At 31.7% G+C, this 14,778-nt stretch overlaps 2 pseudogenes; both read right to left on the reverse strand.

The window, feature by feature from the left end:
- Nucleotides 1–435: 435 nt before the first annotated feature.
- Nucleotides 436–3,134, reverse strand: LOC105801285 ((+)-delta-cadinene synthase isozyme A-like; annotated as a pseudogene).
- A 1,422-nt stretch (nucleotides 3,135–4,556) lies between these two features.
- On the reverse strand, nucleotides 4,557–14,232 carry LOC105801284 ((+)-delta-cadinene synthase isozyme A-like; annotated as a pseudogene).
- Nucleotides 14,233–14,778: the final 546 nt, after the last annotated feature.

Below are 14,778 nucleotides of genomic sequence, written 5' to 3' on the forward strand. Positions count from 1 at the left end.
AAATCTTATAATGAGATTAGTCAAAAAAAATCTATAAAACTAATTTGAATACATAGAGATCAAACAATTTAAGGTATTGAAAAAAAAGACAATAAAATAAATTTATGTAAGGATATGTTTAATTATTTGATATATTAATAGTGGATTTTTGGGGTGGTTATGTTTTCAAATATAGCTTAATGACTCTTGACAGGCTGTTAACCCATTTGAAAACTCCACTACTAGATTTAATCCATTTCTTTTAAAAGTATAAAGCTTTATTAATACAAGATATAACACATGATAACACCTAATAAACTCAAGCTATGCTAGGATTGGAACCCCAAAACTACTAGAATGCAAAGTGATTCTGGGTTTATAGAGTTCTTTATAGTTATATGTTCCATGGTCATAGATTCCTCTCCTTAAGATCCAAACTATATTTTTTTTATGGAATCAAACAGAGATAGGATCAATCAACAAGGTAGTGATGCTAGCTTTTATGGAATCACCAACATTCGTAGAACCATCATGGTCTTTGTAAAAGAGATCAAGAACCCTTGTAAGGTTGAGAATGCGATTAAGAGCCGATATTGGCACTTGCCTTGGTTTCAAGAACCCTTCGTTTATATCCTTCCAAGCATTCTTTATTTGCTTGTATAGCTCATCGTATGCCTCTTGCTTTGATGCCCCGTATTGTTTCATGTAGCACTCCACAGCCGAAGGAACATGCCCTCTCTCTTGCTCAAACTACAATAAACACAATTTTCATATGAAACATTACAATAAAAAATGAACCGAAATCAACCTAAACGAAACAATTTTCAGCTTTTCGATCTTTTCTTAGTCTTATATCGAACGGTTTTAAATTAATTTTGTACAAAATGAATAAAATAAGTTATATACCTGGTGGCTAACAACATCATCCATCAACCTACAAATATTTGTCAAAGCTCGAAGTATTTTTGGGTCATTAAATGCCCAAATGAAAGTCTCTTTTGTTATGCTATCTTCCATGCCAACAAAAGATACAATTGTAAGCAGCTGATAACAAGAAGTAACTAATGCAACAGACAAATACTCATCCAACGTTGGCATGTAATTTTCATGGAGCCATTTGAACTCGACATAGTAGGCTTGACATTGCTGTTTCATCTATTATCAAATAAAGAAATTTATTAGAAAAACTAATTAATTAAGATTGCAAATTAAGTATATTAGAAAAACTAATTAATTAAGATTGCAAATTAAGTATACTTTTCAAGGAAAAAAAGGTTAGATAATATGTACAGCTTCTATTGCAAATTGGAAACGATGCGATTTTCTTTGTTCGGACATCAAATCTTCCATTTCTTTATAAACATTTAAGACTTCCTAAATCACAATTTCATGTAGTCCGGAAGTTGGTTTATGCACTTGTTATCCCACCTACAATATGTCATCAATTCACATGGTTTATTCTCTCTGCAGTTCAATAAAAAGATATTTCTAAAATATCAAATGGAGGTGGATACATGCTCTGTATGACCTTTGGATTGCTTCTGTAAGGAGTTCAAGTTCTTCCTTCGTGCCATATGCATCATAAATATCATCCAAAATTGATGTGAGGGATATTACTTTGGTCATAAAAGTTCTAGCAATGGAGTATTGAGGTTCAAAGTACACTCCCAATATCCACAAGTAACATTCCACCATTCTATCTCGTGCAAAAGGAAAGTTGGTTGCAACATTCAAATCTGTCCACCACCTGAAATAAGAAAATATTTACGATGATATATGTATGTTATTAGTATATTTGTGTATAGGTAGGGCATGAATGAGATTCTTACTCAGTTTGACTCATGGAAGCCTCTGAGCATTATAGATTACCTGGTTATCTCATTTATCTCTTTCTTGTGCAAATGTTGTACCATTTTGAAATCTAACTTGGCGAATTTCAATAAATTTTCATCTTATTTATCATATCCTTCATATATGAAAATGTAGCTCCTAGCAACCAACCTAGGTAAGCTCTTATGAAAGGGTCGCTTTAGAGCATTAGCAATTTGTGTGGAGAGAGGATAGTCTACTGTAGTTTCCTTTAACTTTAGATGGAACACAGCAAAAGAAAGTGCTTCTTCCAATATATTTTCTCCGTGCAGTTGAAAGTGTGCAGCTTCATACAATTCTAGGATTCCTTTCACATCATTGATTAAAGATTCTTTAAACTTTCCTTTCTCATCTTTGAACTTAATGAATGTTTCTGTTCAATCATTAAAAGTTTTTTTTTACATAAAACAAATAATTAGACATTTTAGTTTATCAAAAATTTGATATGCATAATTTATTTGAATGTAACATGAATATATATAATGATCGAATTGTCAAAATATTAATTATATAAAATGTTCTTAAAGTGTATAAAGCTACTTGGTCAGTTATATAAAATATTACTTATACAAAAAAATATTAATTATACAAAAAGTTATAAAATATTAATTATAAAAAAAGTGTAAAATTGCTTCTAAGATATTAAAACATACCGCCACGAACATTGAAGCCATGCTCTCTTAGCAAACGGAATCGAACGGCAGTAGTGTAAAGATCATCATCAGTCTGAACCTGATTGCAATCATTATGATATATAATCTGTAAGGCATCATCTATCTCTTTCTTGAAATGATAAGCCACTCCTAAGTGTTGAATTGTATCAATTATGTCCAATTTTTGGGATGGTTTATCTGTTATTGTCACCAACATTCTCCTCACTCCTTGCTTCAGTTCTTCGTATTGTAGTTTACTTTTGGCATCAATGTCCTGTTCAAGTTTAAAAAGTTTTCAATTCACTCGAAAAATCACAGTAAGTGAGTGAGTATAATCAAAATTATTATCGTTTTTCTTGTGTATTGGAATGAAAATAAACATATGATTAAAAAAATAAAACATTTAATATATCTATCGTATCAAATAGCATAAAATCCCAATAACATAGATATATAATCTCACATAAATAGACAAGAGGCATACAAACACACGTATGTACGTACCATTTCAACTGGAGAAGAAAGGAAAATATCTCCTCAAAAGGTAGGATTAAAATCGGCCAGATGGCGATTTTCCTTTGACATTTTATTATCTTGGGTTGGAACCATGTTCGCAGAAATTTGAGAAGACATTTCTTTTGTGTGTTAAAAGCGCTTTGAGATTTTTGAGATCCAAATGCTTTTCTGAATTGCACGTATTTATAGGCACTGTCATTTATGCCCATCAACCTCTATACGCATCATAGTTTCAAAAAAATAAACACTCGTAAATTTAGTCTTCAATGGTTATATATTCTTTTATTAATTTAGTCATATTATTATTTTTAATTAGATTTAGCTCTCAACCTTTTAAAAGAGTTGGATTTGACTATCAACTTTTAAAAAGAATTAAATTGTTCTTTTAATAAAAATACTGACTAAAATATTGAATTTTAAACATTGCAGCCTACATGGCAATCTACTTGTACTTCAAGCTAATTTTTTAATTTTTATGAATTATTTTATAATTTTAATTATTTACTTGGCGTGACATATAAGACAAATAGTGATATGTTAGCATAAAGTACATGTAAATTGTCATGCGGGCTGTCACACCAATATTGTTAAAAAAATTTATGTTTTAGTTAGCATTTTCGTTAAAAAACAATTTGACTCTTTTTATAGTTTAAGGTCAAAATTTAGCTAAAAAATAATAAGAGTAATATTGATAAAAAATGTAAATGTTGAGGACTAAATTTATCATTATGCCTATTGTGTAATATCAATTAGTTTTTTTTAGTAACTAATATGGGTTAGTTATTATTAATATCTAGTGTGATTTAATTATATTCAAATTGAACTTTCACAATACATATGGTAGAAGTATTATTTTTTACATATGTTTTAGTAAAGGAGTTCGGAATAAACTAATTTATTTTTTAAACATATCCGATTTTCTTCTTGCCTGTTTTGCTCATTAATCACTCCTGTTGATCCTTTGTCGTTCTCCCTGCTCTTTTGCTGCCGTTTAGAAATTTGGTTTTGTGCTCTTGCCTCACCGTTGTTCTATTTTGTTTATCCTTCGTGAGGGTTGTGTGTGATTAGGGTGCTTCGGATTAGTACTGTATTCTTTTCGTACGTATCTTTTGTTTACTTTTAAATGATGTTTTTTTCCTCTTTTCACGTGGAAGGTATGTGAAGCAAGTGGGCTGGTCGGTGAGATCTCAATTTAATTTTTTCGAATCTATTTTGTTGAAGATCATGGGACAAATACTTCTCCGGCGAACTGAGGTTGTCGTCGACTCTCATTCCAAGGGTAAGGGATTGTATGCCTTAGTTAGGGATTGATTCTGTTTGTCTTGGCCAAATGCTTTAAGGTTTCTTTTGGATAAATACTCTAACCAAGTAAGGGTCGAGTGAATGATTTGATTTTATTGTATTATTGCTAATTAGTTTAGTTGAATGTCGAATGTAGGAACTGAAAGTGTTGTTAATTAGTTTGGGCAATTTATGACGGGCTACTCTTTGGCTTGGGATGCAAAATGGGCGAATGTTATTGTTGAAAAGGATTGTGCCCTAGCAATTGAAGCCATTCATAGTAGTTTTTGAGGGCAATTGAATAGACTTGGTCTTAAGAATTCTAAAACTTTGTAGACGAGAGTGGCGAGTGGATATACAACAAGCCTGAGGGGATGACTGATCACGCACTGGCTGGACTGATTGAGGGACTCCCTTTTGGTCCCCAAGTTTCTCAGGATATCCCTACAACGGTTGCTGACTAATTACGACTAATTTTTTTGTTAATAATCCTTATGCTACTTTGTAATCTTTTTCTACCAAAAAAAACTTTCAATAGCTTTTACTTTTTGTTCATCATAAATTAATATATATTTTTATAGAAATATATAATTTCTTTGATAAACCTGATTTCAGGAAGCAATGAGTTTGAATCCCAAAGATTTACAGCCTCTTTCCATAATTTTTTTTTTTTAGTTTATATATATAAGGAGAAAACAATTTTCAGCTTTTCGATCTTTTCTTAGTCTTATATCGAATGGTTTTAAATTAATTTTGTACAAAATGAATAAAATAAATTATATACCTGGTGGATAACAACATCATCCATCAACCTACACATAACTGTCGAAGCTCGAAGTATTTTTGGGTCATTAAATGCCCAAATGAAAGTCTGTTTTGTTATGCTATCTTCCATGCCAACAAAAGATACAATTGTAAGCAGCTGATAACAAGAAGTAAGTAATGCAACAGACAAATACTCCTCCAACGTTTGCATGTAACTTTCATGGAGCCATTTGAACTTGACATAGTAGGCTTGACATTGTTGTTTCATCTATTATAAACAAATTTATTAAAAAAACTAATTAATATTGTTGATTAAGATTGCAAATTAAGTATACTTTTGAAGGAAAAAATGGTTAGATAATATGTACAGCTTCTATTGCAAATTGGAAACCATACGATTTTCATTGTTTGGACGTCAAATCTTCCATTTCTTTATAAACATTTAAGGCTTCTCTATAGCACAATTTCATATATTCCGGAAGTTGGTCTATGCACTTGATATCCCACCTACAATATGTAGGTGGATACATGCTTTGTATGACCTTTGGATTGCTTTTGTAAGGAGTTCAAGTTCTTCCTGTGTGCCATATGCATCATAAATATCTTCCAAAACTGATGTTAGGGATATTACTTTGGTCATAAAAGTTCTAGCGATGGAGTAATGAGGTTCAAAGTACACTCCCAATATCCACAAGTAACATTCCGCCATTCTATCTCGTGCAAAAGGAAAGTTGGTTGGAACGTCAAAACCTGTCCACCATCTGAAATAAGAAAATATTTACGTTGATATATGTATGCTATTGGTAGATTTGTGTATAGGTAAGGCCATGAATGAGATTCTTATTCAGTTTGACTCATGGAAGCCTCTGAGCATTATAGATTACTTGGTTAGTTCATTTATCTCTATCTTGCGATTATGTTGTACCATTTTGAAATCTAACTTGGCAAATTTCAATAAATTTTCATCTTGTTTACCATATCCTTCATATAAGGAAATGTAGCTCCAAGCAACCAACCTAGGTAAGCTCTTATGAAGGGGTGGCTTTAGAGCATTAGCAATCTGTGTGGAGAGTGGATAGTCTATTGTAGTTTCCTTTAACTTTAGATGGAACACAATGAAAGAAAGTGCTTCTTCCAATATATTTTCTCCATGAAGTTGAAAGTGTGCAGCTTCATACAATTCTAGTATTCCTTTCACATCATTGATTAAAGATTCTTTAAACTTTCCTTTCTCATCTTTGAACTTGTTGAATGTTTTTGTTCAATTATTGAAATTTTTTACATAAAACAAATAGTTAAACATTATTAATTTACTAAAAAAATTAATATGTATAGCTTATTTGAAAATAACATGAATATATATAACGATCAGATTGCCAAAATATTAATTATACAAAATATTCTTGAAGAGTATAAAACTACTTAGTCAGTGATATAAAATATTACTTATACAAAAAATATTAATTATAGAAAAAATTCTGGAAATGTATAAAATATTAATTAAAAGAGTGTAAAATTGATTCTAAGAAATTAAAACATATATACCGCAATGAACATCGAAGCCATGCTCTCTTAGCAAAAGGAATCGAACGGTAGTAGTGTACAGATCATTATCAGTCTGAACCTGATTGCAATGATGATGATATATAATCTGTAAGGCATCTTCTATCTCTTTCTCGAAATGATAAGCCACTCCTAAGCGTTGAATTGCATCAATTATGTCCAATTATTGGGATAGTTTATCTGTTATTGTCACCAACATTCTCCTCACTTCTTGCTTCAGTTCTTCGTATTGTAGTTTACTTTTGGCATCCATGGTCTGTTCAAGCTTAAAAACCTTTCAATTCACTCTAAAAATCACAGTAAGGCAGTACGTATAATCAAAATTATTATCATTTTTCTCGTGTATTGGAATGAAAATAAACATATGATTAAAAAAATAAAACATTTAATATATCTATGGTATCAAATAGCATAAAATCCAAATAACATCGACATATAATCTCACATAAATAAACAAGAGGCATACGAACACACGTATATAACATAATCCTTATGCTACTATGTAATCTTTTCTACCAAAAAGTTTTTCAATCGCTTTTACTTTTGTTCATCATAAATTAATATATATTTTATAGAGATATATATAATTTCTTAGATAAACCTGATTTCAGGACATTGGATACATACAAAGTTCTCATTTTAGTCGGAAAGCAAAACATTCCCAATACAACCGGTCAGATTCTGAAAACAAATACATTAATGTTTTTTCTATATTAAATGTTTTCGATTTATTTGAGCATCCCGAAATTAAAATTATCTTGTCGTGAGGATAGGTATATTGTTGGATAGAGTTATGTGTCACTACCACCAGTTTTGGTGTTTAGTGCTAAAAAAGGAAAGTAATTAAGTCCATCCTCCACTCTTATTTCTCAATGATGAACTACAAGTGTATGAAACTTGTCCCTTGCAAATGACATTAATTGAATCTCAACTTATGCTTTTGCTTTTATCATCTTAAAATAATATTATTATATGCATTATAAATATATCTACCAAATCCTTCTGTAGTCATGTTTTCTCTCTTCTTGTTGGTGTTTAGTGCTAAAATAATGTAATAATTCAAATTCAGCCAAACAAAATTATAATAATTTTCACAGTTTTTATCACATGATTAGTCACACAAATGTATGAACATATACCACAAGGATAACCCTTAAAACCCTTCTATTTGAATTTTTTAGTCGTTCGGATGGATTGAATAAAAAATAATTAATATATTAATTTGAATATAGAGATTGAAGCGATTTTTACGTGATCACGAGAAATTAATAAAAAACTAGAAATTGAGTTAAAAAAATCAATAATTGGATTGGTTGTACCAAACCTTAAATAGGAGGATAATGCACTTCAACGCACTCGAACCCACGACCTCTTGCACTGGTAAAAAATATTTAATGCCAATCAAACTAAAATTCAATCAACAAAGTATTTTAATTTTGTAAGATTCTTAATTAGAATTAAGTATAAAACAATATTTAAAACATAAATGTAAAAAAATTAAAATACCATTTAAAATTTCCAGAATCTTTTGAATTTTTTTTTTGTTTTTAACCATGTTTTTATTTTTTATTGGCGTCAAATATAGAAATATAGAAATATATATATATATATATATAAACCTAATAACTTTTTAAATATGTATTTAAATTTTTGTAAATGTTTAACACTTTTTTTTAAAGATAAATTCATTCAATGAATAGAACCATACAATTCAGAGAAAATAATAATAAATACTTGTCGTAGATGGTGAAAGACAAGCTCTGTCAACATAACAAAGGCTTTAGCCTCAGCGTCAATAGAAAATCATAACACGTTGACAATTTGCTTTGTCACCACTCAAATACGACATATCTGAATTGACTGCAAGCACTTAATACGATAAGAAAATTAGCCCCAAATGGTTTAAAGCGGCAAGAAAAAATTGACAAAATACGAAGCATTCACCAAGCTAGGGAGGATGGCAACAAAATCATCTCTAAAATCACTTGTAAAACTAAGGTTACATGCATAAGCAAAACTAAAAAACATGCTACAAGAGCAGACAAAAACTTTTAAAACTAAAAACTTATTAAACAATGAAAAAACAAACATAAAACATATAAAACTTAAGACAACACGGGTCCAAATTGACTCGTGAAATCATTTGTTATTCTGAAATACTCCCAAAGCATAAACATATTAAGAAGCTAACGAAGAGCCACCCGCTTTCCAAGAAAAACTATTGGTGGCCGGTAGAGTTTTAGTGAACAAGAGGTGTTGTCATCTGTCAATCACAACTTATAAAGACAACAAAGATACCCACAAAATAGATCTGCAAACTGAAAAGAGAGAAAACATGTAGAATGAATGAGAAGAAGAAAGAAAGAAAGGGTTGGTGGGAAGGAGAAAAAAGCTAGTGATAACCAATCTAGAGGCTGACACCGCCGTTGGGCAAAACAAAATATATCTAAATTACCGTTTAACCCTTTGAATTTCTTTTTTGTTTTAAAAATTTTTAAAAGAAATATTTAAATTTTTTTATTGAAGTTATTTATAAAACAAATTCAATCTTCATTGTTTTTTTTTATAATACTGAAAAAGTTTTCTCATTTAAAGTTTAATTTAAAGCAGTCTAAAAATAATTATGTTATTGATAAAGTCGTGTTTGTTATAAATAATTTTTATTATCGATGTTCATAACTCTCAATGGAATTATGAGGTTTATATATTGTAATTAAGCTTCTATTTATTCTTTGTAATTTAAGGGATTGTATTATATTAGAAGGTTTGTCACACCCAAAAATATAGAGGGTTAGTTAAAATAATTAATTAAGAAATAAGCCTAGGCTTGATGAATAAGTGGTTTATGCATTCTTTAGAGATCCTAGGTTTAAACCATATTTTTTTTCATTTTTCCTTTCTAAATTTTCAGCAACCTAAGATAAAAGTAATATCAAAGTAAAAATTAAGCAAAAAATAAGCCTTGGCCTAATGGTTACATGTCATGTCTCCCTCTTGCATACTTAAGTTTGAGGTTCCCTTTTATTTTTCTTTTAAATTTCGACCCAAAACTTGGGATAATTGCTCTTGCCACCCCTAGGGTTTTAAACCCTAGGTATTTAGCCATTTTTTCCCCTAATCGTACTAGGTTTCTTGTTTTATTTTCAATCCCAATTAGAATTTACTTTCCTCTTTTTCATGTCAAATTTTACATATTTTACTGCTAAAATTATTTTGCTTACTATATTAAATCAATTCTCGATAAATTAATTCTCTACCAATTGTTAAAATTCTACGTTGATAGCCTCCGTATTTAACATAAATGTTAGATATTACTTTCAAATCAATATTGAAAAAAATTCTTTATTTGACATTTACGTCAAATCAATTTGATGTGCCAAATGCATTATAAATATCATCTAAAATTTATGTGAGCGATATTACTTTGGTCATCAAAGTTCTAGCAATGGTGTAATGGGGCATAAAGTATACTCTCAATATCCAAAAACAACACTCCACCAGTCCATCCCGTATAAATGAAAAACTGGTTGCAACATCTAAATCTTTCCACCACCTAAAACAAGAAAAAAAACGATAAATATATGTCAATAGTAGGCTTGTGTATAGGTCTGACTATGAATAAAGTTACCTATTTATCTTGCTTAACTCCTTGTGTAAATGTCGTACCATGATGAAATCTAATTTTGCAGAAAAACTGTAAATTTTTATCAAGGGTACCATATCCTTCGTATATAGGAATGTAGCTCCAAGCAACCAACGTCGGCAAGCTTTTGTGAAGGGGTTGCTTTAGAGCATTAGCAACCCGTGTAGAGAGAGGATAGTCCATTGTAGTTTCCGTCGACTTTGGATGGAACATGGTGAAAGCAAGAGCTTCCTCTAATATAGTTTCTCCATGCAGTTGAAAGTGTGCTGCTTCATACAATTCTTGCATGCCTTTCATATCAATGATTAAGGATTCTTTGAACTTCCCTTTCTCATCAATGAATTTATTAAGCGTCTCTGCTCAATCACTAAATAAATTTGAAATATTATTTTGTTTTGGTATAAAGGAAGTCACAATTTGAAAACATAAAAAAAAAAAAAAAAAAAGCAATGAGTTTGAATCCCAAAGATTTGCAACCTCTTTCCATGATTTTTTTTAGTTTATATATATAAGGAGGGATCACATAAATTATATCGGTTAAATTATTGAATTTATCAATATAATAATATTTATCATTCATATAAAACTTTTAATCAATTCAATAATTTTATAATATATACCCAGAGCACTATCTTTATTAATATATATATATATATATTGCTTGTAACAAAATAAGGCATACCATAACAAACATTGAAGCCATGCTCTCTCAGTAGACGAAATCGAACAGCAGCAGTGTAGAGGTCATCATCAATCTAAGCATTATTGCAGTGATGATGATATATAAAATGTAAAGCCTCTTCTATCTCTTTCTCAAAATGATAAACCACACCTAAGCGTTGGTTGCACCAATTATGTCCGACTTTTAGAAAGGTTTATCGGTACTTATCACCAACATTCTCCTCACTTGTTGCTTCAATTCTTCGTATTGTAGATGAGCTTTAGCATCTATTTTCTGTTCATGTTTGAAACGCTTTCAACTCATTCTAAAAATCACATTATCAATTGTATTTTAAGGTTATAATCAATTTGATGTTATGTTACTCAACATTTTCAATATTTTTTATCTAACATTTATGTCAAATACAGAATGAAATGAAAATAGATATATATATTTTGAAAGAATTTATAGTCTTTCAATATATACAAAAACCTTTAAAATGGTAAAAGTATTATAGAAGCCCTTGTACTAGGAGTGAGATTGAATTTTGCACCATCTACTTAAAAAATGGGCAAATTAATATCTATACATTAGATTTAAGAGCAAAATGATCCTTTTATTAAAACTTTTGTCCATTTTACTTTTACAAATTTATCTCTATACATCAGCATGAGGTACAAATAAATAAATAATCTTTTTTTGTTGTTGTTGAAAGAATATCAAATATAAAAACAAAAAAAACTATAAAATGATAAAAGAATTATGGAGGTTTGTATTAGGAGTTAGATTGCATTTTGTACCATCTACTCAAAAAATAGGCGATTAGTCCCTATACATTAGATTAAAGAGCAAATTGGTCCTTCTGTTAAAAATTTTATTCATTTTTACCGTTAAAAATTGGTTCTTATACATTAGCATTAGGTACATGTGGCACACTACGTGCAAATATTTGGTCATTTCGTCATCTACGCCAGTTTTTAATAGTAGATATAGACCATTTTTAACAGAAATGACCAATTTGCTCTTTGATCTAACATATAGTGAATAATTTATCCATTTTTTAAATAAAAGGGACAAAATGCAATCTGACTCTTAGTACAGGGGCTTCTATGGTACTTTTACCTTTTAAAATCTATCTATCAAATACATGACATAAATAAACACGAGATATTCATAGGTAAGAGCCGTACCATTTCAACAGGAGAAGAGAGGAAAATGTCTTTTGAAAAGTTAGGATTAAAATCGGCCAGATGGCGGTTTTCCTTTGACATTTTTATTATCTTGAGCTGCAACAAGATTTTTAGAATTTTGAAAGACATTTCTTTTGTTGCGTGCTAAAAGCTATTTGAGATTTGTGTGGTCCAAATGCTTATCTAAGTTGCATGCATTTATAGGCATCTCTTTTGATGCCCATTGTAGAAAAACACAGCAAATTGATAGAACAAACAACTTCTTTCATTTAAAAATAATACATCCCAAGAGATTGAGTCTACTGTATTTATACAACATTTTGACTAAAAATTGATTCAATTGCTTTAGTAACAAAAACAAATACTTTGACTGCTAACTACTTAACAAACTAATTGTCAACTGTTGACTTATTCCTTGACATTCACCCAACTGGTGAGCCTTTATGGTCTTATGCTTTGTAAGGACTCCAATCTGCTAACAACCTTAAGTTGTGTCTTGAATCTAGTAAAATACCCAGCTGAAAGAGGTTTTGTTAGCACATCGGCCACATGGTCTTGAGCTAGAACATGACCAACGACTAGGTTCCCTGTGGTCACCTTTTGAAGAACAAAATCAAGCTCCACATGCTTGAACTTGAAATGTAGGATTGGATTGGCGAATATGGCCACTATACTCGAATTGTCAGACCATAGGGCTTCCTTTCTAGCAATCTGAACTCGTATTTCTCCCAACAAAGACTCCAGCCAAGTAACTTCTATTTTAGCCTAAGCAAGGCTCTTACATTCTGCTTCTATTGAAGAATGAGATACCACATTTGTTTCTTAGAACCCCAAGACGTAAGATCATTTCCCCAACTAGCATCTGAGTAATTAACCAACAAGAGACAGACGAGAGGCAGTAGTGAAATAAACACCATGATCTATTGTTGCCTGTAAACATCTTAAAATACATTTAACAGCTTTGAAATGGTGATCGAGGGGCTTGTGCATGAATTGACAGACCCTATTGGTAGCAAACACAATATCGGGTCTTGTGATCATGATGTATTGAAGGGCCCCTACAATGCTCTTGTATTTTGATTCAATGTCAATGGGACTCCCCGTATGAGCAGACAACATACAAGAAGATATCATAGGAGTAGGGATGCCTTTGGACTTTTCCATGTGACTCCTTTGTAACAAGTCCTGAATGTATTTTTCGTTGACTGAAAAAAATCCTTGAAGTTGTATGTGTGACTTTGATGCCCCAAAAATAACTCAACTGTCCCAAATCTTTGAGAGAAAATCTCGAATCTAAGGACTGCACAAAATCATGAATACTTGACTGATGATTGCCTATGACTATAATGCCATCGACACAGACTTGTTGATTTTAGTTCCCATGCAAAAGTGGCCATGCAGTAGGAAAGGGCAGCAGGCAGTCGGGCCATGGTGTGCAGCAGCTGGAGTTTGAAGTTGCTGATTTTCTTGTTGTATTTTGTTACCCTTTAACTCTTTTGTAATTTAGTTCAAATTGAACTAAGTAGGTAAACATTTTGATGTATCTTTGATGTTGATTGACTGATAATTCAGCAATACAACTTAAGCAAGTCATATTAACAAGTTTCAATGTAATTTAGTGGTGTTAGGTATAAGATTAGGTGGTAACTTGTTTATTTTGTGATTTGTTAAGTCATATACGTAATGGAATCAAGCCTTTTTGAATTTTTTTTAATGAAATCAGCTCATTTTTTTCATTAAAAAATTCTCTTTCGTTTCTTTTTTCCCACTTGCATTCTTCTTTCTGCTTTTCTTTCTCGATTGTTTCTTCTCCAAGTCTCGAGACTTGTTGTTCAAGCAAAACTTCAGCAGCTTGCTACTACCCCCAACACCAACAATTGGTATCTAGAGTTGTATTCTTAGAGGACCTGTGTTAAATCAACATTAGCAACCGTGGCTTCCTCAGGATTTTCTCAAGTAGCCCCACCAGTCTTCAATGGAGAAAACTTCCACATATGGCTGGTCAAGATGAAGACTTACCTATAGGCCTTTGATCTGTGGGAAGTTGTCAACACAGATGCTGAGCCAGCACCACTGAGGGCCAACCCCACAGTAGCTCAAATCAGGCAACATGCTGATGAGAGGACCAAAAGGCACAAAGCCATGTCCTGCATTCAGAATTGTGTGTCAGATGTCATCTTCACCAGAATTATGGCCTGTGAGACTCCAAAATAGGCTTGGGACAAACTTAAGGAGGAGTTTCAAGGCACAGAGAGGACCAGGCAACAGCAGCTGTTGAATTTGAGAAGGGATTTTGAAAATCTAAAGATGAAGGAGGAAAAAATAGTGAAGTAGTATGCAGACAGAATAACAGCAGTGGTCAACCGTATAAGGCTCCTTGGTGAGCACTTTGATGAGGCAAAGATTGTGGAGAAAGTCCTCTCCACTTTGCCTGAGAGATATGAAGCAAAGATATCCTCTTTAGAGGACTCAAGAGATCTTGCCAGCATCTCTTTCACTGAGCTGATTAATACCTTCTATGCTCAGGAACAAAGAAGAGCTAGCAGAGCTGAAGACCATCAGGAAGGAGCCTTTCAAGCCAAAGCCAGAGAAGCCTCGAGCACCAATGCTCATAGTGGCAAAAAGCCCTGGAAAAACAGGCCTAAGCCTGATGCTGCA

The sequence above is a fragment of the Gossypium raimondii genome, chromosome 11 (genome assembly GCF_025698545.1).
Source record: "Gossypium raimondii isolate GPD5lz chromosome 11, ASM2569854v1, whole genome shotgun sequence".
Classification (NCBI taxonomy): Eukaryota; Viridiplantae; Streptophyta; class Magnoliopsida; order Malvales; family Malvaceae; genus Gossypium; species Gossypium raimondii.